The 20,053-nt window shown below is 47.1% G+C and overlaps 2 protein-coding genes across 4 annotated transcripts in view; both read left to right on the top strand.

Annotated features, from left to right (window-relative positions):
• Positions 1-20,053, top strand: part of LOC147119527 (uncharacterized) — a 401,105-nt gene that overhangs the window by 244,204 nt on the left and 136,848 nt on the right. The window lies entirely within an intron of this gene.
• The window catches only part of LOC147119530 (tubulin polymerization-promoting protein family member 3-like), a 52,643-nt gene that overhangs the window by 15,199 nt on the left and 17,391 nt on the right, over positions 1-20,053 (top strand). The window contains exon 1 of one of the 2 annotated variants that reach the window (XM_085985095.1): positions 15,638-15,709. The exons of the other annotated variant lie outside the window; for it this stretch is intronic. The gene's annotated coding sequence lies outside the window, so the exon portion shown is untranslated. Of the gene's footprint in view, positions 1-15,637; positions 15,710-20,053 lie in introns of those variants that run through there. 2 annotated transcript variants of the gene reach the window in all.

The following is a 20,053-nucleotide window of genomic DNA, read 5'->3' as shown; positions in this document are numbered from 1 at the left end:
GTTACTGGCAAGCATTCAATTATAGTTGAATGAAATATTTCGACAGGATCCACTGCTGGTGCTTCCTTCGCAGTAGGCAGTGGCAGGCGTGATAGCCCATCAGCGTTTCCATGCGGTTTCGTGCCCTTATACTCGATTTCATATTGGTGCACCCCTAGAAAAAGGGACCATCTTTGTAGCCGTTGCGCAGTCATCACCAGAACGCCCTTCTTTGGATTAAAGATGGAGACAAGTGGTTGGTGGTCAGTCAGCAAGGTGAACTTCTGCCCGTGCAGATAGTGATTGAACTTTTTCACTCCCCACACTAGGCTGAGGGCCTCCCTGTCAATCTGGGCGTAGTTACACTCGGCTGAGGTTAGTGACCGAGACGCAAAGGCTACTGGCCTCTCCGAGCCGTCCGGGAATTTGTGCGACAGCACCGCTCCAATGCCATAGGGTGGTGCATCACACGCCAACTGAATTGGTAGTGCTGGGTTGAAATGAGCCAATACCTCTTTTGATGTGATCAATGCTTTGCTCTTCTGGAAAGCTCGTTTACATTCATCACTCCACTTCCATGGTACCCCCGTTTGCAGTAGGGTGTTCAGTGGGTGTAGTACGGTAGACAAATTTGGCAAGAACTTATGGTAGTAGTTCACCAGCCCGAGGAGCGACCTCAGTTGTGACACATTTTCTGGTGCTGGAGCCTTGACTACTGCCTCAATCTTTTCAGGGGACTTATGTAACCCCTCTTTATCAATAACGTGGCCACAATACGAGATCTGCTTCTGGAAAAACTCGCATTTGTGGCGGTTAGCTCGGAGCCCATATTCCTTCAATCTAGTGAGCACCTGCTCCAGGTTGGCGAGGTGATCACTGTCATTTTCGCCCGTGACCAGGATGTCGTCCAAATAACACTGGGTCCCTGGAATCCCTTGCAGGACTTGTTCCATTGCCCTTTGCCAAATAGCCGGAGCTGATGCTACCCCAAACACCAGCCGGTTGTATTGGTAGAGACCTTTATGAGTGTTGATCGTGAGGTACTGTTTCGAGGCTTCTTCTACCTCCATTTGCAGGTACGCCTGGGCCAGATCAATCTTAGTGAAGCGTTTCCCTCCAGATAGCGAGACGAAAATATCTTCAATCCGCGGAAGCGGATATTGTACAGTGTGAAGGACTGGGTTCACTGTCACCTTAAAGTCCCCACAGATGCGAACCTTCTTTGGTTCCTCAGGCGTATTACTCAACGACCTCTTCATTACAGGAACGATGGGTGTAGCCCACTCGCTCCAATCCACTTTGGACAGTACACCTGAATGTTCCAAACCTTCCAGCTCTGCTTCGACGGCTGGGCGGATCGCATAAGGTACCGGTCTGGCCTTAAAAAACTTTGGGCTTGCATTTTCCTCTATTTTGATCGTCGCTGTTATGCCTTTTAGTGTTCCGAGTCCCTGCTGGAACACTTCTTGTGCGTCAGTTAGCATTTTTGACAGTCGTCCAGGTGTGACGTCGTCACCCTTTTTGGCATCTACAGTCAGTGCTTGTATGGAATGCCAATCTAGCTGTATCTTCCGGATCCATTCACGTCCTAGTAGTGGTGGTCCTCCATCTGGCAATACATATAGGTCCATTTTTGGTGTTTCCTTGCCGTTATATATAACGTTCACCCTTATTTTTCCTTTGGGGTAGAATTTTTGCCCCGTGTACATCTTCAAGACAATCTTTGTATCTCTCAAGGGTATATGTGAGAATAGCCGCTTGTAGTCCCTTCGGTTTATGACTGTTAGGGCTGATCCTGTGTCCAATTCCATTTTCACTTGGACTCCTGCTATCTTGAGCGTGACCTAGATAGTTTGGTGATCCTCCATTTTGATCACATTATGTAGTTTCAGACAACCCAGCTCCTTGCTTCCGGAGTCTGTATCACTCTTCTGTTCATCTGAACTACTCTCCGTCACCTTATGTACCTTCTTGTACTTCTCCTGTGGAGATTTCTTGCTGCTGGTTTTCTTTCCCGACCTGCAGACTCTTGCTATGTGTCCTACTTTTCCACACTGTCTGCACACTTTGTCCTTGAACCAGCAATCATTATGGTCGTGTGTTGTTCTGCCGCAGCGATAGCACTTCACTTTTCCATATGACATTTCATTTGTGCCATATTCTTGCGGTCTCCATTGTATCTCTGCAGCGCCCCGTACTGCTGCTTCATGTGATACTGCAATGCTGAAAGCCTTGTCCAGCGTAAGATCCTTTTCTGATAGAAGCCGTTTCTGGGTTCCTTCACTTTGAAGCCCACACACAAACTTGTCCCTTAAAGTATCTGCTAGTCCCGTTCCAAACTGGCAGTGTTTCGATAGCTTGCGCAGTTCCGTTAAATACTCAGCATTACTTTCATCTTTATGCTGGTTCCTTTTGTGAAACTTAAATCTTTCTGCTATCAGCAGTGGTGTGGGGTTTAAGTGGTCCTGTAGGATTGACACTATGTTTTCAAAATCCTTTTCTACTGGCTTCTCTGGGGTTACTAGGTTTCGTAGTAAGCCATACGTTTTTGCACCCATTGAGTTCAACAATACCAGCGCTTTCTTGTCATCTGGCACTTCATTCGCCTTGCAGTATACTTCTATGCGTTCGACATATGTCGTCCAATCTTCGACTTCATTGTCGAATGCTGTGATACTGCCACTCTTCGGCATTTTTGGGTGTGGTTAGACCGGCTTAAAATGGCGTGTCCCGCGCTTTCCTTTCTTCCCCGCTGCGGCTTAAAATGGCGTCTCCCGCGCTGCTGCCAACGCCGCTCTCGGTGGTCCTTGTGGCAAATGGCGACGCCCTGTGGGTTTCGTGCGCTGCTCCTGCGCTGCTGCCAATGCCGCTCTCTGCGGTCCTCGTGGCAATGGCAGTGCCTCGCGTTTTCCTGCGCGCCTCTCTCCCCCGTTGACGCTGCTCAGCCCTTGAACACCGGCTGCGCTCTGCTCTCTCTCGCCTCTCCCCCATTGACGCCGCTCGGTCCTGAACACCGTCTGTGGCCTGTGCGCTCTGCCCTCTCTCTCTCTCCCCCGTCGACGCTGCTCGGCCTTTTTCTGTGCCGCTCGGTCGGCTCTAGCTGCCGCTGTCCGGGAAGGGTCTGCGCAGTACCTGTTGCCAGCCCGTTTCGCTGGACCACCGTGACTGGAAAGCCAAGCCTGGCTCTCGACAGCCTCCCCTGCGATGCTCAAATCTCCGCTGGATGACTGGGCGGTTGCCCGTGGTCGACGCCCGTGCTTCTGGACTCGACCTTCTTCCACTGTTCTCCAGGAGCGAATCCCTGGGAGGTGATGCAGAGTTGCAGGTAGGTTCGAACTTGCTCGTCGCCACTGTTACGTCTGTGTAATAATAAGAAAAGGACTGCAGAGAACGGTACAACAGGTGTTTACTCAACGTGGTTCAAACTGCAACTGAAACAACAGATTACTACTCAGCGTTATATACAGGTGTGGTCACTGCCGGTACTACAGCATACATGAGCTGTAGAAAGTAGTTCCCCCCCTTAAAGGTACATACATTACAACATTCTCTCTCACTGTCTCGCACTCTCTCTGTCTCGTACTCTCTCCCTCTGTCTCGCACTCTGTCTCGCGCTCTCTCCCTCTGTCTCTCCCTCTCTCTCTGTCTCGCACTGTCTCTCAGTCTCACACTCTCTCTCTGTCTCGCACTGTCTCTCAGTCTCACACTCTCTGTCTCACTCCCTCTGTCTCGCACTCTCTGTCTTGCACTCTCTGTCTTGCACTCTCTGTCTCGCACTCTCGGTCTCGCACTCTCTGTCTCGCACTCTCTGTCTCGCACTCTCTGTCTCGCACTCTCTGTCTCACACTCTCTGTCTCGCATTCTCTGTCTCTCTCTGTCTCGCACTCTCTGTCTCGCTCTCTCTGTCTCGCACTCTCTCTGTCTCACACTCTCTGTCTCACACTCCGTCTCACACTCCCTGTCTCACATGCTCTGTCTCGCACTCTCTGTCTTGCACTCTCTGTCTCGCACTCTCTCTCTGTCTCGCATTCTCTATCTCGCACTCTCTGTCTCACACTCTCTGTCTCGCACTCTGTCTCTCACTCTCTGTCTCTCACTCTCTGTCTCGCACACTCTGTCTCGCACACTCTGTCTCGCACGCTCTGTCTCGCACTCTCTGTCTCGCACTCTCTGTCTCGCACTCTCTCTCTCTGTCTCACTCTCTCTGCCTCGCACTCTGTCTCTGTCTCGCACTCTCACTCTCTCTGTCTCGCACTCTCTCACTCTCCCTGCCCCGCACTCTCTTTCTGTCTCGCACTCTCACTCTCTCTGTCTCGCACTCTCACTCTCACTGTCTCACACTCTCTGTCTCGCACTCTCACTCTCTCTGTCTCGCACTCTCTCTCACTGTCTCACACTCTCTCACTCTCCCTGCCTCGCACTCTCTCTCTGTCTCGCACTCTCACTCTCTCTGTCTCGCACTTTCTCTCTCTCTGTCTCGCACTCTCTGTCTCGCACTCTCACTCTCTCTGTCTCGCACTCTCACTCTCTCTGTCTCGCACTTTCTCACTCTCTGTCTCGCACTCTCACTCTCTGTCTCGCACTCTCTCTGTCTTGCACTCTCTCTGTCTCGCACTCTCTCACTGTCTCTGTCTCGCACTCTCTCTGTCTCGCACTCTCTCTCTGTCTCGCACTCTCGCTCTGTCTCACTGTCTGTCTTGCACTCTCTCTGTCTCGCTCTCTGTCTGTCTCACACTCTCTCTCTGTCTTGCGCTCTCTCCCTCTGTCTCTCCCTCTCTCTCTCTGTCTCGCACTGTCTCTCAGTCTCACCCTCTCTCAGTCTCGCCCTCTCTCTCTGTCTCGCACTCTCTCTGTCTCGCACTCTCTCTGTCTTGCACTCTGTCTCACACTCTCTGTCTCGCACTCTTTCCCTCTGTCTCACTCTTTCTGTCTCGCACTCTCTCTCTGTCTCGCACTCTCTGTCTCACACTCTGTCTCACACTCTCTGTCTCACACTCTCTGTCTCGCATAGAGTCATACAGCACAGAAAGAGGCACTTCGGCTCATCGTGTCCGCGCTGGCCATCAGGCCCTGTCTAATCTAATCCCATTTTCCAGCACTTGGTCCGTAGCCTTGTATGCTATGGCATCTCAAGTGCTCATCTAAATGCTTCTTGAATGTTGTGAGGGTTCCTGCCTCTACCACCCTTTCAGGCAGTGAGTTCCAGATTCCAACCACCCTCTGGGTGAAAAAGTTTTTCCTCAAATCCCCTCTAAACCCCCTGCCCCTTACCTTGAATCTATGCCCCCTTGTTATTGACCCCTCTACTAAGGGAAAAAGTTCCTTTCGATCTACCCTATCTATGCCCCTCATAATTTGTACACCTCAATCAGGTCCCCCCTCAGCCTTCTCTGCTCCAAGGAAAACAACCCCAGCCTGTCCAGTCTTTCTTCATAGCTGAAGCGCTCCAGCCCAGGTAACATCCTGGTGAATCTCCTCTGCACCTTCTCCAAAGGAATCACATCCTTCCTATAGTGTGGTGACCAGAACTGCACACAGTATTCCAGCTGTGGCCTAACCAGCGTTTTGTACAGCTCCATCATAACCTCCCTGCTCTTATATTCTATGCCTCGGCTAATGAAGGCAAGTATCCCATATGCCTTTTTAACCACCTTATCCACCTGTCCTGCTGCCTTCAGGGATCTATGTACATGCACACCAAGGTCCCTCTGATCCTCTGTCTTTCCTAGGGTCTTACCATTCATTGTGTATTCCCTTGCCTTGTTAGTCCCTCCAAAATGCATCACCTCACACTTTTCAGGGTTAAATTCCATTTGCCACTGTTCCGCCCATCTGACCAACCCATCTATATCGTCCTGCAGACTGAGGCTACCCTCCTCGCTATTTACCACCCCACCAATTTTCGTGTCATCTGCGAACTTACTGATCATACCTTTTACATTCACATCCAAATCATTAATGTAGACCACAAACAGCAAGGGACCCAGCACCGATCCCTGCGGTACCCCACTGGACACAGGCTTCCAGTCACAAAAACAACCTTCCACCATCACCTTCTGCCTTCTGCCACTAAGCCAGTTTTGGATCCAATGTGCCAAGGCACCCTGGATCCCATGGGCTCTTACCTTCCTGACCAGTCTCCTATGCGGGACTTTATCGAAAGCATTACTGAAATCCATGTATACCACATACACTGCACTACCCTCATCCACACACCTAGTCACCCCCTCGAAAAATTCAATCAATTAGTCAGACATGATCTTCCCTTGACAAAGCCATGCTATCCCTGATTAATCCTTGCCTCTCCAAGTGGAGACTAATTCTGTCCCTCAGAATTTTTTCCAATAATTTCCCTACCACTGATGTTAGGCTCACTGGCCTGTAATTCCCTGGTTTATCCCTACTACACTTCTTGAATAATGGTACTACGTTAGCTGTTCTCCAGTCCTCTGGCACATCCCCTGTGGCCAGAGAGGTTTTGAAAATTTGTGTCAGAGCCCCTGCAATCTGCTCCTTTGCCTCACACAGCAGCCTGGGATACATCTCGTCCGGGCCTGGGGATTTATCCACTTTTAAGCCTGCTAAAACCGCTAGTACCTCCTCCCTCTCGATGCTAATATGTTCAAGTATATCACAGTCTCCCTGCCCGATTTCTATGTCGACATCGTCCTTCTCCATAGTGAACACAGATGCAAAAAATTCATTTAAAACCCCACCTACATCTTCTGGCTCCACACACAGATTGCCACTTTGGTCCCTAATGGGCCCTACTCTTTCCCTAGTTATCCTCGCACTCTCTATCTCGCACTCCCTCCCTCTGTCTCGCACTCTCTCTGTCTCGCACTCTCTCTCCCTGCCTTGCAAACTCTGTCTGTCTGGCACTCTCACTCTCTCAGTCTCGCACTCTCTGTCTCGCACTCTCTCTTTCTCTGTCTCGCACTCTCTCACTCTCTGTCTCGCACTCTCTCAGTCTCTGTCTCGCACTCTCTCACTCTCTGTCTCGCACTCTCTCTGTCTCGCACTCTCTCTGTCTTGCACTCGCTCTCTGTCTCGCAATCTCTCACTGTCTGTCTTGCACTTTCTCTGTCTCGCACTCTCTGTCTCGCACTCTCTGTCTTGCACTCTCTGTCTCGCACTCTGTCTCGCACTCTCTGTCTCATACTCTCTGTCTCGCACTCTGTCTCACACTCTCTCTCTGTCTCTCTCTGTCTCGCACTCTCTGTCTCGCACTCTCTCTCTGTCTCACTCTCTCTGTCTCACACTCTCTCTGTCTCGCACTCTCTGTCTCGCACTCTCTCTGTCTCGCACTCTCTCTCTGTCTCACTCTCTCTGTCTCGCACTCTCTCTCTGTCTCACTCTCTGTCTCACACTCTCTCTCTGTCTCGCACTCTCTGTCTCGCACTCTCTCTCTGTCTCGCACTCTCTGTCTCGCACTCTCTGTCTCGCACTCTCTGTCTCACTCTCTCTGTCTCACTCTCTCTCTCTGTCTCACACTCTCTGTCTCGCACTCTCTGTCTCACTCTCTCTCTCTGTCTCACTCTCTTTGTCTCGCACTCTCTCTGTCTCGCACTCTCTCTCTGTCTCACTCTCTCTGTCTCACACCCTTTCTCTGTCTCACTCTCTGTCTCGCACTCTCTCTCTGCCTCACACTCTCTCTCTGCCTCGCACTCTGTCTCACACTCTCTCTCTGTTTTACTCGCTCTGTCTCGCACTCTCGCTCTGTCTCACTCTCTCGCTGTTTCACTCTCTCTGTCTCGCACTCTCTCTCTGTCTCGCACTCTCTCTCTGTCTCGCACTCTCTCTGTCTCGCACTCTCTCTCTGTTTCACTCTCTCTGTCTCACACTCTGTCTCACACTCTCTCTCTCTCTGTCTCGCACTCTCTCACTCTCTGTCTCGCACTCTCTCAGTCTCTGTCTCGCACTCTCTCACTCTCTGTCTCGCACTCTCTCTGTCTCGCACTCTCTCTGTCTTGCACTCGCTCTCTGTCTCGCAATCTCTCACTGTCTGTCTCGCACTTTCTCTGTCTCGCACTCTCTGTCTCGCACTCTCTCTCTGTCTCGCACTCTCTGTCTCGCACTCTCTCTGTCTCGCACTCTCTCTCTGTTTCACTCTCTCTGTCTCACACTCTCTCTGTCTCACACTCTCTCTCTCTCTGTCTCGCACTCTCTCACTCTCTGTCTCGCACTCTCTCAGTCTCTGTCTCGCACTCTCTCACTCTCTGTCTCGCACTCTCTCTGTCTCGCACTCTCTCTGTCTTGCACTCGCTCTCTGTCTCGCAATCTCTCACTGTCTGTCTCGCACTTTCTCTGTCTCGCACTCTCTGTCTCGCACTCTCTCTCTGTCTCGCACTCTCTGTCTCGCACTCTCTGTCTCGCACTCTCTGTCTCGCACTCTCTGTCTCATACTCTCTGTCTCGCACTCTGTCTCACACTCTCTCTCTCTGTCTCTCTCTGTCTCGCACTCTCTGTCTCGCACTCTCTCTCTGTCTCACTCTCTCTGTCTCACACTCTCTCTCTGTCTCGCACTCTCTGTCTCGCACTCTCTCTGTCTCGCACTCTCTCTCTGTCTCACTCTCTCTGTCTCGCACTCTCTCTCTGTCTCACTCTCTGTCTCACACTCTCTCTCTGTCTCGCACTCTCTGTCTCGCACTCACTCTCTGTCTCGCACTCTCTGTCTCGCACTCTCTGTCTCGCACTCTCTGTCTCGCACCCTCTGTCTCGCACTCTGTCTCGCACTCTCTGTCTCGCACTCTCTGTCTCGCACTCTCTGTCTCGCTCTCTCTGTCTCACTCTCTCTGTCTCACTCTCTCTGTCTCACTCTCTCTCTCTGTCTCACACTCTCTCTCTGTCTCGCACTCTCTGTCTCACTCTCTCTCTCTGTCTCACTCTCTTTGTCTCGCACTCTCTCTGTCTCGCACTCTCTCTCTGTCTCACTCTCTCTGTCTCACACCCTTTCTCTGTCTCACTCTCTGTCTCGCACTCTCTCTCTGCCTCGCACTCTCTCTCTGCCTCGCACTCTGTCTCACACCCTCTCTCTGTTTTACTCGCTCTGTCTCGCACTCTCGCTCTGTCTCACACTCTCTCGCTGTTTCACTCTCTCTGTCTCGCACTCTCTCTCTGTCTCGCACTCTCTGTCTCGCACTCTCTCTCTGTCTCGCACTCTCTCTGTCTCGCACTCTCTCTCTGTTTCACACTCTCTGTCTCACACTCTCTCTGTCTCACACTCTCTCTGTTTTACTCTCTGTCTCGCACTCTCTCTCTGTCTCACACTCTCTCGCTGTTTCACTCTCTCTGTCTCACACTCTCTCTCTGTCTCACACTCTCTCTCTCTGTCTCACACTCTCTCTCTCTGTCTCACACTCTCTCTGTCTCATACTCTCTCGCTGTTTCACTCTCTCTCTCTCTGTCTCACACTCTCTCTCTGTCTCACTCTCTGTCTCGCACTCTCTCTCTGCCTCGCACTCTCTGTCTCACACTCTCTCTCTGTTTTACTCTCTCTGTCTCACACTCTCTCTCTGTTTTACTCTCTCTGTCTCGCACTCTCTCTCTGTCTCACACTCTCGCTGTTTCACTTTCTCTGTCTCGCACTCTCTCTGTCTCACACTCTCTGTTTCACTCTCTCTGTCTCACACTCTCTGTCTCGCACGCTCTCTCTGTCTCACACTCTCTGTTTCACACTCTCTCTCTCTGTCTCATACTCTCTCGCTGTTTCACTTTCTCTCTCTCTGTCTCACACTCTCTCTCGGTCTCACACTCTCGCTGTTTCACTCTGTCTCACACTGTCTCTCTGTCTCACTCTGTCTGTCTCACTCTGTCTGTCTCGCACTCTCTCTGTCTCGCACTCTCTGTCTCGCACTCTCTCTGTCTCGCACTCTCTCTCTGTCTCACACTCTCTCGCTGTTTCACTCTCTCTGTCTCACACTCTCTCTCTGTCTCACACTCTCTCTCTCTGTCTCACACTCTCTCTCTCTGTCTCACACTCTCTCTCTGTCTCATACTCTCTCGCTGTTACACTCTCTCTCTCTCTGTCTCACACTCTCTCTCTGTCTCACACTCTCTCTCTGTCTCGCACTCTCTCTCTGCCTCGCACTCTCTCTGCCTCGCACTCTCTGTCTCACACTCTCTCTCTGTTTTACTCTCTCTGTCTCACACTCTGTTTTACTCTCTCTGTCTCACACTCTCTGTTTTACTCAATTCAATTCAATTCAATTCAAATGCTTTATTGGCATGAAAGTTTACAGAGAACCATATTGCCAAAGCTTACATAGCAAAAAGGTACAGTTTTCCAACATTCTGTAGGTGTCAATCGATTTGACATTTGTTGGTTACATACAATATTACTTTTAAACAATATTAATTTTAAACAGTCTTTGTACTTCATTTGGTACGTTCAATATTAATTTTAAACAGTCTTAATTTTTAAACAGTCCTCAGGTTGTGACATGTTGTTACATATTTGGCCCCAAGGTATGGTCTGTCTCCTTCTCCTAGGACTAATCTCAATTTTGACAGGTCATCCAATTCCTTGAAATCTGGGGTTGTTTGGCTTAGCTTGTTGAATAATATGTTTCTTGATGTGTTGAATTTTTCGCATTTTAGGAGGAAATGCATCTCTGTTTCAACCTCGCCGGCCAGACATTGATCGCATATTCTATTCTCTCTAGGCTGCCAGGATTTCTTGTATCTGCCTTTTTCAATTTCCAGTTGGTGGTCGCTTAGTCTGTACCTGGTGAGGGTCTGTCTCTGTTTTGTGTCTCTGATGGTCGTGAGGTAGTCTGCCAGTTTATATTCTCTTTTTAGGGCCCGGTAACATTCTAATCTGCTTTGGCTTTCAGTTATTTTGTTCCAATGTTCCAGGTAGGTTTCTTTGCATTTTTTAATGATTTGGTTCACTCGGATTGGTGTTTGGACGGCTGTGTTGGTCTGGGGCTGGTCAGGGTCCGGCTGAGTACTTAGTTTCAGTAGCAGCTGACTCAGGGGACTCTTTTCTGGGTTTAGCTCTTGGGTCTGAAAGGCTTTGAAATGAAGGGTGTCTGGGGAGCTAGATTTGAGGTGATTTAGGAAGTTTAGTGCTCGTTTTTGGATGTTTATTATCAGTGGGTATCTGCCTAGTTCGGCTCTGCATGCATTTGTTGGCGTTTTTCTTTGGGTGCGAAGGATGCTTCGGCAGAATTCTGCATGTAGGGCTTCTATTGTGTGTTTTTCCCATTTAGTGTAGCTTTGGTGATTTAGCGGGCCCCATACTTCACTACCGTACAGTGCAATGGGCAGGATTATGCTGTCAAATATTTTGAGCCAGATTTTGATTGGGATTTGGATGTTGTAGAATTTTCTTTTTATTGCATATAGGGCTCTTCGGGCTTTTTCTTTTAGTGCATTCACTGCTATGCTGAAGCTCCCTGATGCTGTAATAGTTAGACCAAGGTAGGTGTAGCTCATAGTGTGTCCTATAGTGGTATCACTGAGGGTAAACTGGTATTTGTTTTCCTGACATCTGGGCCTTTTTTGAAAAATCATGATGTTGGTTTTCTTTAGATTTACTGTTAGAGCCCAATTTTGGCAGTATTTGTCGAGTAGGTCTAGTTGTTGCTGTAATCCCTGTTCTGTGGGAGACAGCAGAACCAGGTCGTCCGCATAGAACAGGGATTTCACTTCTCCATCCAGGAGACGGAGACCTGGTGACTCGCTTTGCTCCAGCATGTCTGCTAATTCATTTATGTATATGTTGAACAGGGTCGGGCTCAAATTGCAGCCCTGCCGGACGCCTCTTCTCTGGGTGAAGAAATCGGTGCGTTTGTCTCCAATTTTGACCCCGCATTTGTTTTTCAGATACATTGATTTAATAAGGTCATAGACTTTGCCCCCTATTCCACACTGAAGAAGTTTATAATAGAGCCCTTCGTGCCATATAGAGTCAAAGGCTTTCTTGAAGTCGATGAAACAGGCGAATATTTTCCCATTTTTTGCTTGGTGTATATGTTTTTCAATGAGGGTGTGAAGGGTATAGATATGGTCGGCTGTGCGGTGTTTTGGAAGAAAGCCTATTTGGTTTTTTCTGAGGATATTATGTTTGTTAAGAAAATCAAGTAATCTACTATTTAGAATACTGCAGAATAACTTCCCTAGACAACTGTTGACACAGATGCCGCGGTAGTTATTTGGGTCTGATTTGTTTCCACTTTTATATATGGGGGAGATTAGTCCTTGGCACCAGATATCGGGAAAACAGCCTGAACGTAATATGATGTTGAATAATTTGAGTACCGCACCCTGCATCTCCATATTGCTGAACTTGAGCATTTCATTTTTGATGTTGTCTGGGCCACAGGCTTTCTTTAGGTGGAGAGATTTTGTTTTTGTGGCCAGTTCTTTCCATGTGATTGGGGAGTCTAGAGGGTTTTGGTTGTCTTTAATTGTTGCTTCTAATGTGTGGAGTTTTTCTCTGACCTGATGTTGACTTGGGTTTGTTTCGTTTATTGGAATGTCTTTGTAGAGGTTTTCAAAATGTGTTCTCCAGATGTCGCCATCTTGGATTGGTAATGCTTGCAATTGTGTTGTACTCAGGTTATTCCACATTTCCCAGAATTGTTTTGGATTGGTGTAGTTTTCAATTTCTTCGAGTATTTTGTGGGTATAGTTTTGTGTTTTGTTCCTAATGGTGTGTTTATATCTTTTGAGGGTTTCTTTGTATCTAGTACGTAGGTCCGGATTGTTTGGTTGGCGATGCTTTTAGTTTGATATTTTTCTCAGGTCTTTTCTGGCATTTTTGCATTCGTGGTCAAACCATTTCTTATTTTTATTTTGTCTTTTGTGACGCTTCCTCTTCTGTTACTCTCTCTGTCTCACACTCTCTGTTTTACTCTCTCTGTCTCGCACTCTCTGTCTCACACTCTCTGTCTCACACTCTCTGTCTCACACTCTCTGTCTCACACTCTCTCTCTCTGTCTCACACTCTCGCTGTTTCACTCTCTGTCTCACACTGTCTCTCTGTCTCACTCTGTCTGTCTCGCACTCTCTCTGTCTCGCACTCTCTCTCTGTCTCACTCTCTGTCTCACACACTCTTTCTGTTTCACTCTCTCTGTCTCACACTCTGTCTCACTCTCTGTCTCTCTCTCTGTCTCGCACTCTCTCTCTGTCTCACTCTCTGTCTCTCTCTCTGTCTCGCACTCTCTCTCTGTCTCACTCTCTGTCTCACACTCTCTCTCTGTCTCACTCTGTCTGTCTTGCACTCTCTCTGTCTCACACTCTCTCTCTGTCTCACTGTCTGTCTCACTCTCTCTGTCTCACACTTTCTCTCTGTCTCACTGTCTGTCTCACTCTCTGTCTCACACTTTCTCTCTGTCTCACTCTGTCTGTCTCGCACTCTCTCTGTCTCACTCTCTCTCTGTCTCACTGTCTGTCTCACTCTCTCTGTCTCACACTTTCTCTCTGTCTCACTCTGTCTCGCACTCTCTCTGTTTCACACTCTCTCTCTGTCTCACTGTCTGTCTCACTCTCTGTCTCACACTTTCTCTCTCTCTCACTCTCTGTCTCGCACTCTCTCTGTCTCACACTCTCTGTCTCACTGTCTGTCTCACTCTTTCTGTCTCGCACTCTCTCTGTCTCACTCTCTCTGTCTCACACTCTCTCTCACTCTCTCTGTCTCGCACTCTCTCTCTGTCTCACTCTCTGTCTCACACACTCTTTCTGTTTCACTCTCTCTGTCTCACACTCTCTCTGTCTCACTCTCTGTCTTTCTCTCTGTCTCGCACTCTCTCTCTGTCTCACTCTCTGTCTCTCTCTCTGTCTCGCACTCTCTCTCTGTCTCACACTCTCTCTGTCTCACTCTGTCTGTCTTGCACTCTCTCTGTCTCACACTCTCTCTCTGTCTCACTGTCTGTCTCACTCTCTCTGTCTCACACTTTCTCTCTGTCTCACTCTCTGTCTCACACTTTCTCTCTGTCTCACTCTGTCTGTCTCGCACTCTCTCTGTCTCACACTCTCTCTCTGTCTCACTGTCTGTCTCACTCTCTCTGTCTCACACTTTCTCTCTGTCTCACTCTGTCTCGCACTCTCTCTGTTTCACACTCTCTCTCTGTCTCACTGTCTGTCTCACTCTCTGTCTCACACTTTCTCTCTCTCTCACTCTCTGTCTCGCACTCTCTCTGTCTCACACTCTCTGTCTCACTGTCTGTCTCACTCTTTCTGTCTCGCACTCTCTCTGTCTCACTCTCTCTGTCTCACACTCTCTCTCACTCTCTCTGTCTCACATTCTCTCTCTGTCTGGCACTCTCTCTCACTCTCTCTGTCACGCACTCTCTCTCTCTCATTCCCAATGACCGTAGTATGAGATAAGGATGAATTTTTAGTGCCCTGCCCTGCCCTGCCCTGCCTCAGGCGAGATGGTTTCAGTTAGTTGCTGACGAGCAGGATTCGCACTTGGTGTTGCTGTGGCAACAATTTAAACACACAGGACAACACCAGGATGCTAGTTTCCCTAACAACAAGAGAAAAATTGTTGTTCCTTATACTTCAAAGCAGAGATAGAGGGGAGCCAAGAGCTTTCAGGGGCAAGGCAAGCAGGGACAGAAGTGACAAGGGAAAGGTCATGTGGGTCTTGTCTATTTTCAGCAATTGAAAGTCAAGCTACAAGGCCCCAGGTTCCATCCCCCTGGTCTCCCTCTCTCTCTCTTTCTCTCTCTCTCTCTGTCTCTCCAATCCAATTCCAATTCCAATTAAAATGCTTTATTGGCATGAAAGTTTACAGAGAACCATATTGCCAAAGCTTACATAGCAAAAAGGTACAGTTTTCCAACATTCTGTAGGTGTCAATCGATTTGACATTTGTTGGGTACATACAATATTACTTTTAAACAATATTAATTTTAAACAGTCTTTGTACTTCATTTGGTACGTTCAATATTAATTTTAAACAGTCTTAATTTTAAACAGTCCTCAGGTTGTGACATGTTGTTACATATTTGGCCCCAAGGTATGGTCTGTCTCCTTCTCCTAGGACTAATCTCAATTTTGACAGATCATCCAATTCCTTGAAATCTGGGGTTGTTTGGCTTAGCTTGTTGAATAATATGTTTCTTGATGTGTTGAATTTTTCGCATTTTAGGAGGAAATGCATTTCTGTTTCAACCTCGCCAGCCAGACATTGATCGCATATTCTATTCTCTCTCTCTCTGTCTCTCTCTCTCTTTCTCTCAGTTCAGTTCAGTTCAGTTCAAATGCTTTATTGGCATGAAAGTTTACAGAGAACCATATTGCCAAAGCTTACATAGCAAAAAGGTACAGTTTTCCAACATTCTGTAGGTGTCAATCGATTTGACATTTGTTGGGTACATACAATATTACTTTTAAACAATATTAATTTTAAACAGTCTTTCTACTTCATTTGGTACGTTCAATATTAATTTTAAACAGTCTTACTTTTAAACAGTCCTCAGGTTGTGACATGTTGTTACATATTTAGCCCCAAGGTATGGTCTGTCTCCTTCTCCTAGGACTAATCTCAATTTTGACAGATCATCCAATTCCTTGAAATCTGGGGTTGTTTGGCTTAGCTTGTTGAATAATATGTTTCTTGATGTGTTGAATTTTTCGCATTTTAGGAGGAAATGCATTTCTGTTTCAACCTCGCCAGCCAGACATTGATCGCATATTCTATTCTCTCTAGGCTGCCAGGATTTCTTGTATCTGCCTTTTTCAATTTCCAGTTGGTGGTCGCTTAGTCTGTACCTGGTGAGGGTCTGTCTCTGTTTTGTGTCTCTGATGGTCGTGAGGTAGTCTGCCAGTTTATATTCTCTTTTTAGGGCCCGGTAACATTCTAATCTGCTTTGGCTTTCGGTTATTTTGTTCCAATGTTCCAGGTAGGTTTCTTTGCATTTTTTAATGATTTGGTTCACTCGGATTGGTGTTTGGACGGCTGTGTTGGTCTGGGGCTGGTCAGGGTCCGGCTGAGTACTTAGTTTCAGTAGCAGCTGACTCAGGGGACTCTTTTCTGGGTTTAGCTCTTGGGTCTGAAAGGCTTTGAAATGAAGGGTGTCTGGGGAGCTAGATTTGAGGTGATTTAGGAAGTTTAGTGCTCGTTTTTGGATGTTTATTATCAGTGGGTATCTGCCTAGTTCGGCTCTGCATGCATTTGTTGGCGTTTTTCTTTGGGTGCGAAGGATGCTTCGGCAGAATTCTGCATGTAGGGCTCTCTCTCTCTCTGTCTCTCTCTCTCTGTCTCTCTCTCTGTCTCACTCTCTCTGTCTCTCTCTCTCTCTCTGTCTCTCTCTCTCTGTCTCTCTCTCTGTCTCTCTCTCTCTGTCTCTCTCTCTCTCTCTCTCTCTCTGTCTCACTCTCTCTCTCTGTCTCTCTCTGTCTCTCTCTCTCTGTCTCACTCTCTCTGTCTCTCTCTCTCTGTCTCTCTCTCTCTGTCTCACTCTCTCTCTCTCTTTCTTTCTCTCTCTCTCTCTCTCTCTCTCTCTGTCTCTCTCTCTCTGTCTCACTCTCTCTCTCTGTCTCTCTCTGTCTCTCTCTCTCTGTCTCACACTCTCTCAATTTTCAATTCAATTCAATTCAAATTGCTTTATTGGCATGATGACAAGGTACATCTTATGTTGCCAAAGCACCGAAAAAACATGTATGGTTGAACACATAAACGCAGATCTATCCATACAGTGTATAAACAGATATATCCCCTCATATACACTCATATAATTTGTATATAATCTTTTCTTAGATTTAATGGTTGTCCCTCTGCTTATGGCAAGCTGTAACATAATTTGCCGCTAAAGTTACGCAATTTCTCTGTTCCCCTAGTAGGTATGGGAGTTTTTGGTCGTCATTCAAATTTTTGAATTCAGGGCATATTTTTATGAATTTTGGGTAGAAATTCCCCCTTATGCCCTGATAGTTTCCACAAGCTGTGAGGAAGTGCATCTCTGTCTCCACCACTCCCTGACTGCAGTGAGAGCATATCCTGTCCTCTCTTGGTAGCCAGGTCTGTCTGTGTCTGCCTTTTTCGATGGCCAGGCTATGCTCACTAAGTCTGTACATTGTCAAGGTTTTTCTCAATTTGCTATCTTTTACCGTGGTCAGGTATTCAGCCATGTTGTATTGTCTGTTTAGGGCCAAGTAGCAATCGAGTTTGTTTTTGGTTTTTGTTGTTTCTGTCCAATATGTCAGATATTTTTCCTTTTGTTTAGTGACAATTGTGTTGGGTCGAATTCTCTGTGTTACGATGTCACTGTCCTGGGGCTGGTTATTATTAGTAGTGTTAGTAGTTACTTCACTGAGTCCCAGGACTAGTTGACTGAGGGGACTCTTCTTTATGATCCTCTCTTGGCATTTCAGGGCTTCGTAATGATAGCAGTGGGGGTTGCTCATTTTTAGGTGTTTCCAAAATTTGGTGGCTCTTTTTTGGATATTAATTAGTAGTGGATATTGGCCTAGTTCTGCCCTGCATGCATTGTTTGAGGTTTTCCTCTGAGTCCAGAGGATACTTTTACAGAATTCTGCATGTAGGATCTCAATTGGGTGTTTGTCCCATTTTGCAAATTCTTGTTGTGTTAGCGGACCCCACACCTCACTGCCATAGAGTGCAATTGGTTCAATTACTGATTTAAAAATTTTGAGCCAAATGCCAATTGGGATTTCTATTTGGATTGGCTTTTTAATGGCATAGAAAGCCCTTCTTGCTTTCTCTTTCAGTTCATTCACAGCCAGATGAAAATTTCCCGTAGAATTGATTTTTAAGCCTAAGTATGTGTAGTTTGTAGTTTGTTCAGTTTTAGTTGTTCCTAGTGTGAAATTTATTCTGGGTCCCTGATGTCTGGATCTTTGCTGGAACACAAGAACTTTGGTTTTTTGGGGGTTTATTGTCCGGGCCCAGGTCTGACAGAACGACTCTAGCAGATCCAGGTTCTGCTGTAGACCCTCCTCAGTTGTTGAGAGCAGAACCAGGTCATCTGCATAGAGGAGGAATTTAACCTTGGATTCATATAGGGTGAGGCCGGGTGCTGTAGATTGTTCAAGTAGTTTTGCCAATTCATTTATGTAAATATTAAAGAGTGTCGGTGAGATGGGCGAGCCCTGCGCCACACCACGCCCCTGTGAGAAGTATTTTGTTTGTTTGTCTCCAATTTTAACTGCAAATTTATTGTTTGTATACATTGATTTAATTACATCATATGTTTTTCCCCTACACCACTTTCAATAAGTTTCAAGAATAGACCGTCGTGCCTCTCTCTCTCTCTGTCTCTCTCTCTGTCTCACACTCTCTCTCTCTCTCTCTGTCTCTCTCTCTCTCTGTCTCACTCTCTCTCTCTCTCTCTCTTTCTCTCTCTGTCTCTCTCTCTCTGTCTCACACTCTCTCTCTGTCTCTCTCTCTCTGTCTCTCTCTCTCTCTGTCTCTCTCTCTCTCTCTCTCTGTCTCACACTCTCTCTCTCTGTCTCTCTCTCTCTCACACTCTCTCTGTCTCTCTCTGTCTCTCTCTCTGTCTCACACTCTCTCTCTCTCTGTCTCACACTCTCTCTCTCTGTCTCTCTCACACTCTCTCTCTCTCTCTCAATTTCAATTTTCAATTCAAATTGTTTTATTGGCATGACAAGATACATCTTATGTTGCCAAAGCACAGAAATACATGTATGATTGACCACATAAACACCGATCTAGACATACAGTGTATAGACAAGTATACCCATGTAGACATAGCTATATGCACATATAATATGCATATAATCTTTTCTTAGATTTAATGTGTCACTGGTTGTCCCTCTGCTTGTGGCAAGCTGTAACATAGTTTGCCGCTACAGTTACACATTTTCTCTGTTCCCCCAATAGATATGGGAGTTTTTGGAGGTCATTCAAATTTTTGAATTCAGGGCATATTTTTGTGAATTTTGGGTAGAAATTCTCCCTCATGTCCTGATAGTTTCCGCAAGTTGTGAGGAAGTGCATCTCTGTCTCCACCACTCCCTGACTGCAGTCTCTGTCTCTCTCTCTCTCTGTCTCACTCTCTCTCTCACACTCTCTCTCTCTCTGTCTCACACTCTCTCTCTCTCTCTCTCCCTCTGTCTCACTCTCTCTCTCTCTCTGTCTCTCTCTCTCTCTCTCTGTCTCTTTCTCTCTCTGTCTCTCTCTCTCTCTCTCTCTCTCTCTCAGTTAGCAGATCCCAGCCAGAGGTAGGCAGTAGTGGGACTACAATTGGTACTAAATTTAAGTGTCATCTCTGGCTCAGTGAGTTACAGCTTGCCATAAACAGAGGGACAACCACTAAATATAAGAAAAGAGTATATACAAATTATATGAATGTATATTTATACACTCAGGGATATATCTGTTTATACACTGTAAGGATAGATCTGTATTTATGTGTTCAACCATGAATGTTTTTCGATGCTTTGGCAACATAAGATGTACCTTGTCATGCCAATAAAGCGATTTGAATTGAATTGAATTGAGTCTCACTCTCCCCTCTTGTCAGAAGGTGGTGTGTTCAAGACCCCACTACAGAGACTCAAGCCCATAATCCAGGGCCGACTCACCCAGTGCCTGTACACTGAGGGAGTGCTGCTCGGTTGGAGGGGCCGTCTTTCGGATGAGACGTTAAACCGAGGCCCCGTCTGCCCTCTTGGGTGGATGTAAAAGATCCCACGGCGCTATTGGAAGAAGAGCAGGGGGGAGTTCTCCCCAGTGTCCTGGGCCCAATATTTATCCCTTAACCAACATCGCTAAAACAGATTATCTGGTCAATTATCTCATAGCTGTTTGTGGGATCTTGCTGTGTGCACATTGGCTGCAGTGTTTGCTTGTATTACAACAACGACTGTGCTTCACAAGCTTTGGAAAGTTCTGAAGATATGGGAGACGCTATATAAATGATTTATATCTCTTTGAATCGTAGCCCCCGAACGTGTGTTCTGGAGGGGATTGGTGCATTATGCCGGAGCGCCAACAGATGACGGCCAGCCAGGGGAGAGCAGATTTAATAGAAGGCTGGGATAGTACAACACCCATTTCTCCCAGTCCTGTATCTCTCATGCATTATGTTCAGTGACAGAAAGAAAGGCTTGCATTTATATAGTGCCTTTCACGAC

This window comes from Somniosus microcephalus, chromosome 4 (assembly GCF_052327205.1).
Source record: "Somniosus microcephalus isolate GS21.2 chromosome 4, FLI_Smic_1.0, whole genome shotgun sequence".
Taxonomy (NCBI): Eukaryota; Metazoa; Chordata; class Chondrichthyes; order Squaliformes; family Somniosidae; genus Somniosus; species Somniosus microcephalus.
Note: the sequence above shows the minus strand (reverse complement) of the source record. Positions and strands in the feature narration are given on the sequence as shown.